Source organism: Anomaloglossus baeobatrachus, chromosome 1 (genome assembly GCF_048569485.1).
Source record: "Anomaloglossus baeobatrachus isolate aAnoBae1 chromosome 1, aAnoBae1.hap1, whole genome shotgun sequence".
NCBI lineage: Eukaryota > Metazoa > Chordata > Amphibia > Anura > Aromobatidae > Anomaloglossus > Anomaloglossus baeobatrachus.
The window spans coordinates 199,511,043-199,529,371 of record NC_134353.1 but is presented as its reverse complement, the minus strand read 5'-3'; the positions used below and the strand labels follow the sequence as shown (position 1 = coordinate 199,529,371).

General features: G+C 42.4%; 1 long non-coding RNA gene across 1 annotated transcript in view; it reads right to left on the bottom strand.

Annotated features, from left to right (window-relative positions):
- Positions 1 to 1,374: 1,374 nt before the first annotated feature.
- LOC142291136 (uncharacterized) overlaps positions 1,375 to 18,329 on the bottom strand; it is a 42,737-nt gene continuing 25,782 nt past the window's right edge. Inside the window, exons 2-3 of the long non-coding RNA XR_012750444.1 lie at positions 12,207 to 12,299; positions 1,375 to 4,682 (exon numbers count right to left, since the gene is read on the bottom strand). This is a non-coding gene — a long non-coding RNA (uncharacterized LOC142291136). The remainder of the gene's footprint in view (positions 4,683 to 12,206; positions 12,300 to 18,329) is intronic.

Here is an 18,329-nt window from a genome sequence, read left to right as displayed (position 1 = left end):
TAAATATAAAACTCTGGGTAAAATATCCATTTTTATAGTGTTAATTCTACCGAACCAAGAGATTGGGAGGTTGTGCCAATTTGTGAGATCCCTCTGGATGGATTGCAAAAGGTCTGTAAAATTTAGATCATATATGTTTTGGGGGTCTGCTGCTATTTTAATCCCTAGGTATTTAATAAAGCTACTACTCCATTTAAATGGGAAGGAAGGTTTAAGTGTTCTCTCTTCTTCAGTAGAGAGTGACACATTTAATATCTCCGTTTTCTGGAGGTTGACCTTAAAATTGGATAGTCTACCAAATTTCTCAAACTCCACCAGAACAGCCTGTAAGCTTATCCTGGGTTGAGTAACATAGAGCAGTAGATCGTCTGCAAACACAGCCATCTTATGGGAACAGGGACCCACTTGTACTCCACTGATAGAAGGATTTCTCCTAATGGCGTTTGCTAAAAACTCCATCACTATGATGTATAAGTATGGGGACAATGGGCACCCCTGTCTGGTGCCGTTTCTAATCTCAAGTGGGCTGGACAAGCGACCATTTATGCTCACCTGAGCTGTGGGAACTTGGTATAGTGCCATTATCCAATTTCTCAGCCGAGAGCGAATCCCTATCCCCTGGAGTGAGGCATCAAGGAAACCCCAACGAACCCTATCGAATGCTTTTTCAGCATCTACCGTTAAAAGGCAAGCAGGGATTTTTTGCTTTCTAGTCCATAAAATCAAAGACATGGTTCTAATGGTGTTGTCCCAAGCCTCCCTCCCGGGGAAAAAACCCACCTGATCCTTGTGAATTAGTTTTGGGATGTATGGGTGTAGGCAAAGTGTAATCATTTTGCAGTATAGTTTAACATCAATGTTAATAAGCGATATTGGTCTGTAGTTTGCACATATTAAGGGATCCCTCCCTGGCTTGGGAATAACCGATATCCGGGCTTGGAGAGATTGTTTAGGAAAGCCACATGTTTTAGATATAGAATTATAGGCTTTCAGCATCAGATATCCACATGCCTCACCACATAGTTTATAAAACTGAGGAGTGAGACCATCTGGACCTGGACTCTTCCCTACTTTGAGAGCACTGATGACTTATTTAAGTTCGGATTCCGTAAAGTCAGCATCCAACTCCTGTGCATCTTCCACCCCTAACCTACCTGGGTTATTTTCTCGTATGTAATCTCGCGTGTCCCGGTCAAAATTTACAGCATCTGACGTATGTTGTGATGGTATGTTATATAATGATGCATAGTATTTCTTGAATTCATCTAGGATGTCAGATGTGGAATGGATCTGGGTCCCCGACTTTGTGTTGAGAGTAAGGATTGGAGGCTGAGCCTGTCTGGGATATAGAGTCTGGGCAAGCAGTCTTCCACTTTTGTCTCCAAATTCAAAGAAATTTTTCCGAGCTTTGTCTCTGGAGCACAAGGATTTTTGTTCTAAGATGTATAGGATTTGGTGTTGCAAAGTAGATATCTCCGCTTTGAGGACATCATTTGGTGTATTTTTATTTAATGTTTCTTTCAGACCCAGTTGTGATAATAATTCCTTTAACTCTATCGCCCTTTCCCTCTTAAGTCTGGAACCATGAGAGATACAAATGCCTCTAATTACACACTTCAGGGATTCCCACTTTATTGGGTCAGGTGTCGGGTCCATCGCATGGTCGGCCCTGAAGTTTGCAATTGCTGTGTGGATCTCTTCCAGGCACGCATCATTTTTCAGTAAGTTGTCATTAAGTCTCCAAGTATATCCCGAACCACTTCTATCTAACATTCCCACCTCTCCATATACTGGCGCATGATCTGACCACAAAAAGGTGTCCAATGAACATTTTGGGGTATTGTCTAATAGATCATGGGAAATAAATAAATAATCTATTCTCGTGTAACTATTATGTGCTAGTGAATGAAAACTATAGTCCCTGACTCCAGGGTGCAGGATCCTCCAAAGATCTACCAGTCTAAGAGACACCAACTCCTTTTTAAGTCTACGTATCGCAGAGTGAGGGACAGCTGACCTACCCGAAGACGAGTCCACTGCTGGGTCCAGGATTATGTTGAAGTCCCCACCTAGGATGATACGGGAACCGCCGGCAAATTCTGAGAGTTTCTCAAATACCTCTAAAGCGAACGCCACCTGTCCCTGGTTTGGAAAATAAACATTAGCGATGGTATAAATACTGCCTAAAAGAGATATCTTAAGTAAGAGATAGCGTCCATCCAAGCCGAAGCAAGAATTAACTACTTCAGGTTGAAAGGACCAATGGAAAGCCACCGAGACCCCACATGCCTTACGGTCTGGGTGGGGGCAATGGAACCATGTTGGATAGTTTTTTTGTTTTACAGCTGGGAACACCACCTGATCTGAAGTGTGTCTCCTGTAACATAACAATTTTAATATTCTGTTTATGAAAACGGTACATGATCTGGCTCCTTTTTTCCGGCTTGTTTAAGCCCTTAGCATTATACGTGCAGAAGGTTACGTGTGACACCATGGTATAGAGAATATTTAGTAAAAGTGTGAAGAGGAAGAAGAGGAGAAAAAAAGGTAGTGAAAGAAGAGAAAGTAGAGGTTAACAAAGGAAGAGAAATGTTAACCCGTGGATTAGTTCAAGAAAAAAATTCTCAAACAACTATATTGACTTTTGTCAAGTACAGCAAAATGCTGCAACCCTAGAAGAGGTGAGAGAAACCTCCAGCAACAGGTTGGAGCCCCCGCCTCCCGGACCAGCGCACATACTATGGGGTATCTAAAATTCCTCCCACCCAGGCACATTGTGAATGGGAAGGCCAGAGACACCCCAATTTGAAATTATATCGGACACAGAGACTAATAGAACATCCTTATATAACAACATATCAGTCAGGAAACAGCATCTTGAAAATAGGAGCTCAAGTAATGATTGGAACGAAATTCTGATATAATATGAGCTCTCAATAAACAGGAGAAGACAAGTGTATTAAGTGTTATCTCTCTGTTGGAGAGACAAATAACAAGTGTAAGGTCAACATCGGTGAGCATATTGCGGGAAAAAAAAAATATAAGGGGATGACCCTGATCCACCTTTTCAACTCCATCAACCAAACTTGGCCACACAAGTCACATCAGCGATAGCCAGACTGTGAGGATCTTCTGCCTCTCTTGGTTTGAACTTGATTCCACTGCTCTCTTGGAGGAAGAGGTGCCAGTGTTTTCGGTGTTGGCCAGTCTGGTAGATTAATCATGGGCAGCTCAAAAGTCCCCAAAAAAAATGGAAGATCTCCTAGGCCCTTGAGAGTTGCCGTTTCCCCCTTTTTCCTTGCTGACAACTGGAAAGGGTACCCCCATCTGTATGGGATATCTTTGTCTCGTAGAGCAGAAAGCAATGGTCTCAGGGCCCTGTGCAGCTGTAAGGTTCTGCATCCAGATCTGGGAGAACCAGCAGGGGAGTCCCTTGGTATGAGCCCGCCCCATTATCCCTGCAGCTCTTGAGGATAGCTTCTTTCTCTGTATAGAAATGGATTCTACAAATTACATCTCTTGGGCGTGCAGGGTCTGACGGTTTAGGGCCCAGTGCCCCGTGAATCAGGTCTATATCAATGTGCTGCCCTGGATCTCTCTGGAGGAGATTGTTGAAGTATTTTTAAGCCCATTCCTCCAGCTGTGCTGCTTCCACGGATTCCTTCAGCCCCCTTATGCGAAGATTGTTACGACGGTGACGATTTTCTATGTCATCCAAGTGGGTTAGAATGTCCTGTATTTGTAAGGAATGATCGGACAACACTTGGTGATGAGTGTCTATTTGGGAGAATATTTGCTCTTGTGCTTCTTCTATTTCAGTCATCCTCTGACCCACTTGCTTAATTTCTGACTGCAGTTTGTACATATCCTGTTTGTGTGAGGCTTTCAGCTCCCCCAGCAGGGAATCCATCTCCCCCTTGTTGGTATAGCTCTTATGTGTTCCTTCCAGTCCCAAGGGTCATCCTCTCTCTGAGTTGCATTCAGAGCTGGGCTCCCATTCCCTCGTTTGACATGTCGCTGAGGTTGGGGCCCCCCTCCAGGACTCTGCTGTGCCATGCTATTATGTGATTGCTTATGAGAAAGTTCTGCAACAGCAGCAGCAGTGGCAGTGACAGTGACACTCCCCCCCCTCCTGCATTTGCAGCCTCTAGGGCCTTTGTGCTGGGAATCTGGCCTTCCCTGTCTGGAGTGTTTTGTGGAGCTTGTCTTGCCTGTTTGCTGGTCTCCCTGTGGGTCTCCGTTTGGTGAATTTGGGGCTCAGTGGTCGGGGGCACAGTATCCCTACCAGTATTGGCATCCAGGTCCTGTGAGGCCTCCATATCCTCCTGCAGCCGCGTGTGTCTCCCTGCCGCCGCCATCTTGATTAGGTGACTGCTGGTCTGCCAGTCTGGGAGCTGAAATAACGGAGAATTCCCGCTTCTTCTGTCTCCGCTGCCGCTGCCTCCGCTGTCCGCCCTCTCCTGCGCACCATCGCCTGTCTCCTGCTCCTGAAGGTCGGTCTCTGTGTCTCCTTATCTTGTCAGGTAAGTGGGAGCTCTGTCTCCCTGCTTCTTATCACTCCATCGGCTAGCTCCACCCCCCTCTTTTGCATTTTTTTGGCAGTAACCTCCAGCTACAGGCACTCATGATTTTGAAAGCCAGTTTTTTTTTGTTTCTGTTTTACTTTTTGTTTCTCCAATGTCCTAAAGATACAAAGACACAAACAAAAAGTACAGTAAATGACAAAAATGACTTACCTGTGCAGAAATGCAGCGCCACATTAAAAGCCATCTGTTACCAAATATAAACTGCATATATTTATAACCCCTTCATGTCTGGCCAGTGTTTTGTTTTTATGCCTTTTTTTCATCCCTGTATTTAAGACCTTGTGCGAACGGTGACGTTTTTGATGAATTTTTTTGGTGCATTTTGTGGCCCAAATCTGCATGTCTATCCTTATGCCAGAAAAACCAATGAGAATTCTGAGATGCTGTACGCATGATGCTTAATTTTTACTTTCAGTTTTGGGTGCAGAAAAAAATCTGCAGCATGTCAATTGTTGTTGCGTTTTTTTTAGCCCTTCCAGGTATTGATTTCACACCAAAAAAAACACATGGCACAAAAATGCACTAAAAAAGGCATGCATTTTTTGGTGCATTTTTCTGCCACAAGGTGCGTTTTGTGGTGCAGAAAATTTCTGCACCAAAATCTGAGCATGTGCATATACCCTAAGAGCCATAACTTTGTTTTTTATTTTTCCATCTACAGAGTTGTTTGAAGGCACTTTCTTTTTGGCAACACAAAATGAAGCTGTGAATGCCGCCATTCATTTAACCATGTAAATCTTAACATGGACAAAACAGAGTTCATTGTCTTTCCTCCTCCTCACTCAACTCCTCCAAGAAGCCTTTCCATCAAACTTGATGGCTGCTCACTCTCCCCAGTCTCGTAAGCCCGTTGCCTTGGAGTAACCCTCGACTCGGGCGGCCACCGCTGGATCCAGTGACAGCGGGTAACCTCACTGACAGCTCAGCTGATCGCACGGCTGTCTTCATTAGCTGCGTGGAGGTGACCGGAGCGGCTGTGTCTGCTGCAGCTCCGGTCACCTCCATGCAGCAGCGCTGGAAGCGACGCTGAAGCATCCTGGATTACGCCGGACATGGAGGGCTTTTTGGGGCTGATTAAAGTGGTTAACCAGGGTATATGTTTGTGTTTTTTATTTCTAATAAAGTATTTTTTCGGGCGTGTGTGTGTTTATTTACTGTAATTTAGAGATTAATCATGGAAGGTGTCTCATAGACGCCTGACATGATTAATCTAGGAGTTATTGGCAGCTATAGGCTGCCAATAACTCCTTATTACCCCGATTTGCCAACGCACCAGGGCAAATCGGAAAGAGCTGGCTACTCACCTCAGTTGCTGCGTGGAGCTGACAGGAGCGGCGGTGTCTTCTGCTGCTCCTGTCACCTTCATGTAGCAGAGCTGAAAGCGACGCAGGACCTCCGTGGATTACGTCGGACAAGGATGGGTTTTTTGCGTACTTAATAAAGTGGTGAACGAGGGTCTTTGTTATTGTTTATTATTTCAAATAAAGGATTTTTTCACTGTGTGTATTTATTAACTTTAATTTACAGGTTAATCATTGGGGGTGTCTCATAGATGCCTGCAATGATTAATCTAGGATTTAGTGGCAGCTATGGGCTGCAATTAACTCCTTATTACCCCGATTGCCAACACACCAGGGCAAATCGGGAAGAGCCGGGTACAGTCCCAGAACAGTCGCATCTAATAGAAGCGGCCATTCTGGGCGGCTGCTGGCTGATATTGTTAGGCTGGGGGGCTCCCCATAACGTGGCGCTCCCCATCCTGAGAATACCAGCCTTCAGCCGTATGGCTTTATCTGGCTGGTTTTAAAATTGGGGGGGACCGCACGCCGTTTTTTTTAATTATTTAATTATTTATTTCACTACACAGTATAGACACGCCCACCGGCTGCTGTGATTGGGTGCAGTGTTTTTCAAAACAGTAAAAGCCGCCGGAGCAGTGTGAACGCCGTGCAGCGCCGGGGATCGGGGATTGGTGAGTATATGAGAGAGGGCTGCTAACTTCAGTCACTTAGGAGATTAGCGGTCACCGGTGAGCCCTTCACAGGTGACCGCTAATCAGGGCGCGACACAGACAGAGCCGCAGCATGACCATGAAGTCGGGTGAAGTTCACCCGAGTTCATTCTGACAGTGCGGCTCTGTCTGTGTCTGCTGTCATCTGCCATTCAGCTCTGCTGCATGGCTGTCTGTGTCTGCTGTCAGCGGCCATGTAGCAGAGCTGAATGGCAGATGACATAGTAAAAACGCATCCCTACACATTACACACGCTTGGCAAGTCAATTAAAAAAAAAAAAAAAAAAAAAGGTTCCCAATGCATACGTCACAGAACACATGATCTAAAGGATCGCACACAAAATTGATCAATTTAACATAGACTACTAACGCACGTGTGACAGCAAATGAACGACCTACGTGCAATCTCATAAGATCCCGTATGCAACCTGGGTGTGTCACATCGCAAATGCGATTGTACAACTAATTGCAACGTGTAAAGTGGGCTTAAGAGTTATATATATATATATATATATATATATATATATATATAAAAATGGGTTATCTCTTCATAGTACACTGCATCTGGGTGTCCGCCTTCAGTAGGTGTATGTGCGCAAAAATGGTGCACAACAGAACATTGTGACTCTGTTTCATTATAGTCAAGGGCCCCATTGGCGCACTTGGAATTTTTTCCCCACTTTCCCATGCATGACATGAAGAAATAAACATTGTCCTACAAAATAACAACTCCAAAAAACAAGACCTCATACGTCTATGAGAAGAGAAAAATAAGAAACTTATAGCTCTTACAAGAAAGGGAGGAAAATTGAAAACTCAAAAAAGAAAATTGTCCTTGTCAGGAAAAGATGAAATAATTTGATATTTAGGAGATATGAAGCTATGCCCCCTTCTTACAGGTGTAATAATAATAATAATATTAGCAAATACCTCCAATTAGAAATCTAGGATAGTTCTTCTGATTTTCTATGTCGCTTACCTCATGTTCAAGGCATTGCAGGACCTTAGGTATCCATGGTTACAACCACTATCAACTAACTAACTAACTAACTAAATGTGACTATATGTGTGGACATAACCATGGATCCCTAAGGTCCTGCAATGCCCTGAACATGAAGTAAGCGATAAAGTGAATCAAAAGAACTATACTACAGTTCTAATTGGCGGTATTTGCTAATATTATTATTATACCTATTATATATTGTAATAGGATCTTGGAGACGGGAATACCCCTTTAAGGCTGGAAACACATCTATGCGAGTAAAATCGGTCCAAGTTGGCTGAAAAAAACTCGGCTGATTTTAGTTCACGTTAGGTCAGAGTGCAATGCAACTGCACTGCGATCCTGAGATTTTTCTCAAGATTGCAGTGCGTGTGCAATGCGTGTGTGATCTGTGTGTGATCCTGTTTTTTCTCAGCAGCTGTCATCTGCCATTCAGTTCTGCTACATGGCCGCTGACAGCAGCTACAGACAGCCATGTAGCAGAGCTCAATGGCCACTGACAGCAGACACAGACAGAGCTGCACGATCAGAATGAACTCGGGTGAACTTCACCCGACTTCATTGTCATACCGCGGCTCTGTCTGGGTGTCGCGTACTGATTAGCGGTCACTCGTGAAGGACTCACCGGTGACCGCTAATCCCCTGAGTGACTGAAGTGAGCAGCGCGATTAGCGCTGCTGTCACTCAGGTTACCCGCGGCCAGTTGGAACCTCCCCCCGTGACTGCAACTCACCTGTGACTTCATCTCTGTCACTCGGGTGACTTGCTGTCACAGTTGGAGGATCCAGCGGTGTCCGCGAGTTACCTGACTGACATCATCAGCTGATCGCGCTACTCACCTCAGTTGCTGCGTGGAGCTGACAGGAGCGGCGGTGTCTTCTGCGGCTCCTGTCACCTTCATGTAGCAGAGCTGAAAGCGACGCAGGACCTCCGTGGATTACGTCGGACAAGGATGGGTTTTTTGCGTACTTAATAAAGTGGTGAACGAGGGTCTTTGTTATTGTTTATTATTTCAAATAAAGGATTTTTTCACTGTGTGTATTTATTAACTTTAATTTACAGGTTAATCATTGGGGGTGTCTCATAGATGCCTGCAATGATTAATCTAGGATTTAGTGGCAGCTATGGGCTGCAATTAACTCCTTATTACCCCGATTGCCAACGCACCAGGGCAAATCGGGAAGAGCCGGGTACAGTCCCAGAACAGTCGCATCTAATAGAAGCGGCCATTCTGGGCGGCTGCTGGCTGATATTGTTAGGCTGGGGGGCTCCCCATAACGTGGAGCTCCCCATCCTGAGAAAACCAGCCTTCAGCCGTATGGCTTTATCTGGCTGGTTTTAAAATTGGGGGGGACCGCACGCCGTTTTTTTTAATTATTTAATTATTTATTTCACTACACAGTATAGACACGCCCACCGGCTGCTGTGATTGGGTGCAGTGTTTTTCAAAACAGTAAAAGCCGCCGGAGCAGTGTGAACGCCGTGCAGCGCCGGGGATCGGGGATTGGTGAGTATATGAGAGAGGGCTGCTAACTTCAGTCACTTAGGAGATTAGCGGTCACCATCCTGAGAATACCAGCCTTCAGCCGTATCGCTTTATCTGGCTGGTATTAAAATTGGGGGAACCGCACACCGTTTTTTTTATTTATTTATTTATTTTACTGCACACCATAGACACGCCCACCGGCTGCTGTGATTGGTTGCAGTTAGACAGCTGTCACTCAGCGTGGGGGTGTGTCTGACTGCAACTAATCATAGGTGCCGGTGGGCGGGTAAAGCAGGGAATACGAGATTGAATAATGAGCGGCCGGCTTTTTCAAAAGAGGAGAAGCCGCCGGAGCAGTGTGAACGCCGTGCAGCGCCGCGCTGGTGATTGGGGATCGGTGAGTATGAGAGAGGGGGGGGAGAGGGATAGACTGACATGGACAGAGAGAGAGAGACCAACAGAGAGAGAGACTGACCGACAGAGAGAGAGAGACCGAGATGGAGAGACCGACTGACAGAGAATAGTGATTGACAGACATTGTGAGACCTCACTCGTTTCCAGTGTTTTAGGAAACATGCGAGAAATGTATTTAGAAAATCGGATGTCACTAGGATGGTGTGAGTGCCGTCCCGTGACATCCGATTATTTACACGCTCCCATAGACTTGCATTGGAGAGACTCGCAGTAGAAACTCGCAAAAAAGCAACATGCTGCAATTTTTTTCTCAGTCCGATTTGGACTGAGAAAAAAATCGCAAATGCGAGCTGAATCATTCACTAACATGTGTCCGATTCCAATTCGAGATTTTCTCGCATTGCTCTACTGCGAGAAATTCGCAAGGGAGAAGCAGCCCTAACTATTTAAATGCTGCTTTGAATGAAAAAAACAAACAAACAGATTTGCATTTTTTCAGTCACTTCAGGTCCCCCAACCGATGCAGGAAAAACCGAAAACTACATTTCAGTATACAAAATAAAACATCTTCACATAGCTCTATTGTGAGGAAAAAAAAATCACTATTATATATATATTATATATAAAAAAATAAAAAAACTAGTAACCTTCGGTATCACTGTGCTCATACTCTAAAGAATCATGTAGCCATTCTTTTCCTGGCGCCACCTAGTGCGGAGGCCTGGTAAGACAAATGTATGTTTATATGGTACTAAGGGATAATGGGCATTTTATAGTAACGTAAAGTATAAGCTGTTACGTGTGATTAATGTGTTAGCAATGTGTGATGAGGCAGGCAAGCTTAGGACATAGGATGTATTGTAAGGTAAAGTAGAGGAATACTAAGTAGGAATGTTAGTAAAATAGGTATTAGAGTAAGTGAAAATATGTAACAGTGCAGCTAGGTTCTCTAGGTTACAGAGGGAGCTTAGAACACAGGAGGGAGAAGTAAGAGATGGCCAGAGGGTTGGTTCTAGAGACAGGTCTCTAGGAAGGGAGTTCTGCAGAAGAGTTGCTAGAGTGAGGACGTGCTCTATACTAGGGTCCGTTGCAGAACCTGGGTATACTCCAGAAGGCCGGAGCCTACAGTTCACCTCGGAAAGGGCTTGGAAAAGTCCAGGAACCATCGGGCGTTGGGGTAAAGAGTACCGCTGACAGGCCCGTATACAGGTTGAATGGCTGGAAGCCATTTAAGATAGTGGAGTGGACCAGGGTTGCCGAGGAAGCAGGAAGGAACGGAGAAGAGCGACATAGGCCCGGCAGTTGGTAGACTAGGTCCCAGGTAGAGGGATTGGCCATTAAGTAGTACTCCCTGAAGAGAACAAGCAGAAATGAACTGTGCCATGACTGTCATGAAGGGTGAAGAACAAATAAAGAGTTTGTTGTTATGTTGTAAAGAGACTGTGTACATCATGTGGTTTTGCTACGTCTATGACAAAGACCAGCATACGAGGTTATGGACACTATCCTGAAGACCCAAGTAAGTGTTGCACACCCCGTCTGAAGCGGGCCACAAATTCACGTTCTTTCTGGAGGAGTCCCATTGGCCCGGCGTCCGCCCCACTCTTCACAATGACAGAATTGCAGTTCTTTTTCACAATTTCACCCCACTTGGATTTTTTTCCCCCATTTTTAAGCTCATGATATGGTAAAATGAAGGGTGTTATTCAGAACTACAGTTCATCCCGAAAAAAGCAAGCCCTTGTACCACTGTATTGTCTGAAAAATAAAAAGCTATGGCTCTTGGAAAAACAAAACACAAATATGAAAAGGGGTTCATTATTATATTATAAGATAAATCTATGAATATTTAGGAAGGTGGTCTGGTCCCATAAATAATACACTTTCTATGTATTGCAATGTGGGATATTATGATGCTAATAATACAAGAAAATTGTAAGACATTTGTATACTACGTAAACTATAGTTCATCCAAAGAAAGGAAAGTCCGGCACTAAAACCACATTCACTGCTTCTCATCCATTTTTAAGTAACGCAGTGCAACAAATAGGCACGATAGAGACTGAAAAAAAGCACCTGTGATGCAACACTCTATTAGAAGACATGTAATAACTCCGGAATAGAAGAAGAAAGGAGGTGGCACTCATCAAGTAAAAATCTTTGTTTATTCTTTTAAAAATAGACATCAAAAAGCAGGGAGGGATGCGGGGGGTGTCAGAGACAACAACGGCAGTTTGGCGCTCACGTCCACTTCGTCGGGTCCAGACTCCCTGCTTTTTAATGTCTATTTTTTAAAGAATAAACGCAGATTTGTACTTGGTGAGTGCCACCTCCTTTCTTTTATTCCGGAGATACTAAACTATAGCATAAGTGGACATGTTTATGTTCCAAAATCCACTTAACAGAAAAAAGTTTTTTTTTATTCCGTATAAACTTTTTAGTTACTTAGATGAAATTGTCTCAGAGGTCAAATAGGTGGATACGTAAGTACTACTTTTCATTCTTAAGTACATGTAATATAGTGCGCTTTTAACCATAATTATTTCAGCTAAAATGTGGATGTTTTATTACTGTCAGAGATGAACTAAAATACATCTTGACCTTCAAAATATAGTCCACAGCTTTCTTGTTCATACATTTAAATTAGTCCAAAATAAATTGACGAGCCAAGAGGTCATCTAAGCAGCACAGTGCATTAGAACTGACCTTCAATCATCAGGTGTCCATTTGTATAGAGGAGCATGTTGAGTGCGCTGTATTCTTCATTGGCTCTAAGTTAATTGTACTTGAGTTTTGAACCTTGAACATTGTAAACATAGAGGGATTTTATGTAACATTTCATGTCATTTACTTTGGAAATTTGAACCTATTAAAATATGTAAAGTAAATATGTAAAGTTTTCTTGTACATTGAAAAGTTATCTCACCTTATTCTACAATCACAAGTGAACCCAGAAATATTATTAGGGAACTTAGATCTTTCAGGAATTTAAGTTTTGATCTTATCAACTATTGATTTGTGTGCATAACAGATACAAATGTTTTGGGGGGTTTTCTGTTTATATTTTCCCCTTTATTATGAAGATACACTGCACCAAAATTACTATTTAATGTGTTTAAAATGATTTTATCATTTCAACTGGGCATTTCATTTCTTTCAGCTCTGTGGGCGTCATAGTGAGATGTTTTAGCCTACCAATACATTTTAGACAATTGAATATGTGGAAACAGTTTGGGGCAGTCCCTTTTCTGTTCCTGCATGACTGAGATTAAAGTTCTCAGAAAAAAGCAAGTCAATTACACAGTTATTTATTTTTATAAAAATTAAAGCAACCCATAAACGTGTATACCCCCAGGTGACGTTCATTCTAATGAGGTTGTTCATTTGCCGTCTTTTCTGTCAAGCCCAGACCATTGTGACAACATTTCCAGCCATGACTTTTCTGCAGTTTACAACTAAGGCACATTTGACTTCTCACATTTCCAGCACCGTCCCCATCTATTTGCAACCAACAAAAACTCATCTTACTGTCACACCAGTGCTGAGCCTGCTTTTGCCAGGTTTGTCCCTATAACTGGACCTGCTGCTAGAAATAGCATGGTAATAATGCTCATTACATAATAAAATTCCCCTTTTAAATACCCTAGATGTTAAATTTGCCCCATAGAAGATAATAATGCCTGAAGAAAGTGGCGTAGAAAGTAATACTACTCACATTTTGCTCTCTAGAAAGTAATATTTCATCATATGCCCCTTTGACATTTACAATACACTGAATATATGTAATGTAATAATGCATTTAAGTGCCATTTAACATTTAATTTTATCCTGAGTGCTCCCCCCCCCATACAGTATGATGCCCCCAGAGATCCCTGACACAGTATGATGGACATGGTTCCATGTTCTACTGCAGAATTTAACCGTATCTGCTTTCTGTGCATACTGATACAGGTAAGAGTGGCTGTTATTCCGGGTGGGCACCACAGTGTAAGTGGGCCAGGGGCGACTACCCACTCAGTAGCCCCGGTTGCTACACTACTGTTCTCAGTACATAACGGCATGGTTGGTTGAGTTTGGTGTGAAATAACTTCACATGAAAACCATCAAAAACATTTTGGATGAACTAGAACAGAGATTACGAGCCAGGTCCTTTTATTCAATATCAGTGTCTACCCTCACAAATGTACTAAAAATAAAAAAGTGAACTGGATCCAGTCACTCTCAGCCCTTATTCACATTGTGGTCTACTTTGACCCATGGTAAGGTTTTAATATTAGAGAGTGTAGGTACTGTCCCAACTTGGTACACCTTGTTGCTGTTTTTTGCTTTTTTTCATCAAAAACAGTGTTTACTAAGTACCCTATTTTATTTATATGCACTATGCTTTTATTCAGTTACAGCAGAGTATACGTCCATATTATTTTTGTCTTTGGTTTTCCTCACAAATGTACTGTTAGATAAATAGGAAAAAATTCCCACAGTCAATGTCCAAAATCTTGTAAAAGGATTTCATACAAGAGTGGAAGCTATTTTAATTGTAAATAGAGAACCAGCTCCAAATTACTCCCTTCCTAAGTATGTACCTATACATCCCTTGGTCGTGTTTGTCCCTATAATGCACAATATTCCCCACACATGTCGCTAACAGGTGTGGGTGGATTCACCCGGCATTCATAGATCATCAGCATTTCTGCTGTTGAGAGGGCTGCTGAAGCATCGCTCTGAACAGCAGAAGCAATCAGACAGTGCAAGCTTCAAGGCTCCTAAGGGGACTAATAAAATCAATAAAAAATGTAAAAAAAATTTTAGAAATATGGGGAAAAAAAATCTAAAAGTTCACATCACCCCCCTTTTGCCCCATTGAAAATAAAACAATTAAAAAAAATATACACATATTTGGTATCGTCGCATTCAGAAATGCCCGATCTATCAAAATATTAAATCAATCTGATCAGTAAAGGAAAAAAATATGGGTTTCTTTGGTTGCCACAACATTGCATTAAAATGCATTAACAGGCCACCAAAACATTTCCTGAAACCGCCAACTCAAGACGCAAAAAATAAGCCATCACTGAGCCCCAGATCCTGAAAAATGAGAACGCTATGGGGCTTGGAAAATGGCGTCATAAGTAAATTATTTATTTATTTTTTTAAATTTCTGAATTCTTTTTACCACTTAAAAATAAAACTATACATGTTTGGTATCTGCGAAATAGTACTGACCTGGGGAGTCATAATGCCAGGTCGGTATGCCAGGTTGGTTTAACCATATCGTGAACATGGTAAATAAAAAACTGTTATGGAATTGCACTTTTTTTTGCAGTTTCACCGCAGTCAGAATTGTTTTTCCTGTTTTCCAGTACATTACATGGTAAAATTCAAAAGCACAAATTGTGGGGTAAAAACAAGCCCTCATATGGCAATATTGACGGAAAAGTAAAAAAGTTATGGTTCTTGGAAGAAAGGAATAAAAAACAAAACAGAAAATTGCCCAGGGTTGAAGGGGTTAATGTGTATGGAATTAGAATGAGATAATGAGATGTCATAAAAGCTTCTGAATTTGTAATTTGTAGGTGTTTTAATGGTTTGGCTGATATTGACAGAGAAATTATAAAAGAAAGAGAAACTATAAACCAGATATATAATACAGTGGTACCTCGCTTAACGAGTAACCCTCTTAACGAGAATTTCGCTTAACAAGCAAAGCTTTCTGTAAATTTGTAACCCGGTTTACGAGAAAGCTTTGCTGTACGAGCGAAATTCTCACCGCACACACTTCCGGTTTCGTCCATCCACCACACTCCTACCCGCTCTTGCAGTCCACACAAACACACACATGTACGCACAAACACACACGCACGCACATACAGTATTATGCTCACCTTACCTTCCGTTCCACCGCCGGCCTCATGGTTCTTGTAGTTCCCGGGTACATCGCGACGTCCTCGCGGCCAACTACAAGACCCAGGAGGCCTGCGATGGAACGGAAGGTAAGGTGAGCATATAATATAGTAATTAGTTCAATTATTCCAATTTTTTAAGATTTTTATTTTGTATAAATCAAGACTACATACCACCAACGTGCAGATATATCCATAAGTACTAGACCAGTGGTCGCATATATAAAATACACAGACAATATGTACAATAACCATATACAGTTGTCAAAAAAGTGAAGGTTCACAGAAAATGGGAATAGAGTCAGAGCCCAACTTATCCTTGGGACCATACAGACTGGTTCAGGCAGCGCCACATAGTATGGAAGTAAGGAAGATTTCAATCCTTATAAGTCCAAGGAAGTATATGGGGGAACTCTCCAGCAATTTCCTTTGTATTAATAGAGGTGAGCCTTCAATTTCATAGATTGGATAATCTCCACCTCAAACAGGTTATCTCCACCTCAACGCGTTTCCCCATACAGCACAAACGTATGGTTCATCAGGAGGCTACAAGATAAACACACTAAATCAGCAACCAAGACTTACAATAAGACAGACATTCATTAAACATAAACACCACATGTTTATGGACTATGGTAGTGTTACATCTTCAGCATTGTCTGTCTACTATGGATCCCTGCTGATGGCGCCATGAACCTGCATATCTAACAACTATATCTCGTTGGGCAAGTACTTTATTATACTCTATCAAACGCTCCATACCACATGTGGTGTTTATGTTTAATGAATGTCTGTCTTATTGTAAGTCTTGGTTGCTGATTTAGTGTGTTTATCTTGTAGCCTCCTGATGAACCATACGTTTGTGCTGTATGGGGAAACGCGTTGAGGTGGAGATAACCTGTTTGAGGTGGAGATTATCCAATCTATGAAATTGAAGGCTCACCTCTATTAATACAAAGGAAATTGCTGGAGAGTTCCCCCATATACTTCCTTGGACTTATAAGGATTGAAATCTTCCTTACTTCCATACTATGTGGCGCTGCCTGAACCAGTCTGTATGGTCCCAAGGATAAGTTGGGCTCTGACTCTATTCCCATTTTCTGTGAACCTTCACTTTTTTGACAACTGTATATGGTTATTGTACATATTGTCTGTGTATTTTATATATGCGACCACTGGTCTAGTACTTATGGATATATCTGCACGTTGGTGGTATGTAGTCTTGATTTATACAAAATAAAAATCTTAAAAAATTGGAATAATTGAACTAATTACTATTTAATAATATTCCTGGGACGGTTTGTCCAATTAGTGTACTGGAGCATATAATATAACATAATATGTTTACCTTTTGTTTCATCGCCGGCCTCCTGGGTGCTGTAGTGCGCTGCTGCGCTCCAGTCCACGCTGTGTATCTGCATCCATAGCGACGAGGGAGGAACTTCCTGTCACCGCTAATGAAAGGCAGAGCGCTGGCCAATCAGAGGCAAGCGGCTCTGCCTTTGACGTCAGCGCTCTGGCCGGGAAGTTCCTGCCTCGTCGTTATGGTAACGCATTACACACCCCGGCCCGGTACCAGAGAACAGCAAGTCCCAGCAGACCGGTGATGGAACGGAAGGTAAGGTGAGCATATAATATGTGTGTGTGCATGCGTGCATGTGTGTTTGTGTGAGTTTGTGTGTGTTTGTGTGTGTGGTTGTGCATGTTTGTGCATGTGTGGAATGATAGAATAGGGGACCAGGATGGGACATTTTAGAAGTTGTGGAACGGATCGTCAGCATTGCAATGATTTCCTATGGGAAATCTTGCTCTGCTGAACGAGTACCTTGATTAACAAGCACAGTCCCAGAACGGATTGTTCCCGTTAAGCAAGGTTCCACTGTACATTCATGTTTTTAGGCTAATTTATTATCACTTTAGACATACTTTACATAAGATTTTCTGCTACATTTAAATTTCAATCTCTAACTGGCTTTTGTAACGTTTTGTGGATTTAGAATGCTACATCATGAATAATAACAAAAAGGGGCCCTTGTGTATTGGAGAGAGGTCTTGGTGTCAGTAGGCCAAACTAACCTAGAGAGAAGCTTCATCATTAGTTACATTTCTTAAAAGACTCATGAATTCTTTCTTCGGCCATTGGCCCCTATTTTCACAGTGGTTAATGTAATAGAAAATATATGTTTGTAGTATTTGGTTCCATTTTGGGTGGTTTCTGTATTTGTGTCACTGACAGATAAGCTGGGACACAGGCACGGGAGCGCCCTTGCTACAACACAATAGAGCGACGTTTTTGAAAAAGACCGAACAGGTCGAAGCGTCCCTGTGTTACTATTCCCTATACCCTCAACTGACCACCATCTGTCTATATAAATAAACTAACTCCATTGCATGAAATTCTTTTAGAGTGCGGTAATCTCTTTATATTTAAAGAGAACGTGTCACATTATTTTTCTATATTAAACTGCCCCAATGTCTTGCTAGTGATGAATTATGCATCACTACATGCTGCTCTCAAACAAAAGGTCCCAGAATTTATCTAAACGCCCCCACTTTTTATCATTAGGTGAAGGCATCAGAGACCTTCACTTTCAGTCATTAGGGTGGCGTGTTTTAGCTTTTCAGTCACGGTCCTCTTCAAATTATACACCCATCGCAGTCTGATTAATTGCCTGACGTCATGACAATTGCCTAGTAAATCCCATGCCTGCGCACGGACTATCATAACCCTGGGCATGTGTACCAAATCTGGGTGCATGTCCCCAGCTTCATTTCATCTATGCATTCATTGGGACTGACCGTGACTGAAACGCTACAAGACATTGAGGGCAGTTTGCTATAGAAAAATGATCTGACACGTTCTTTTTAATTGTCATTGTCATACAAATTTTGCTTTGCTTTGTGGCATAAGCTTTGTACCCTTCATTTT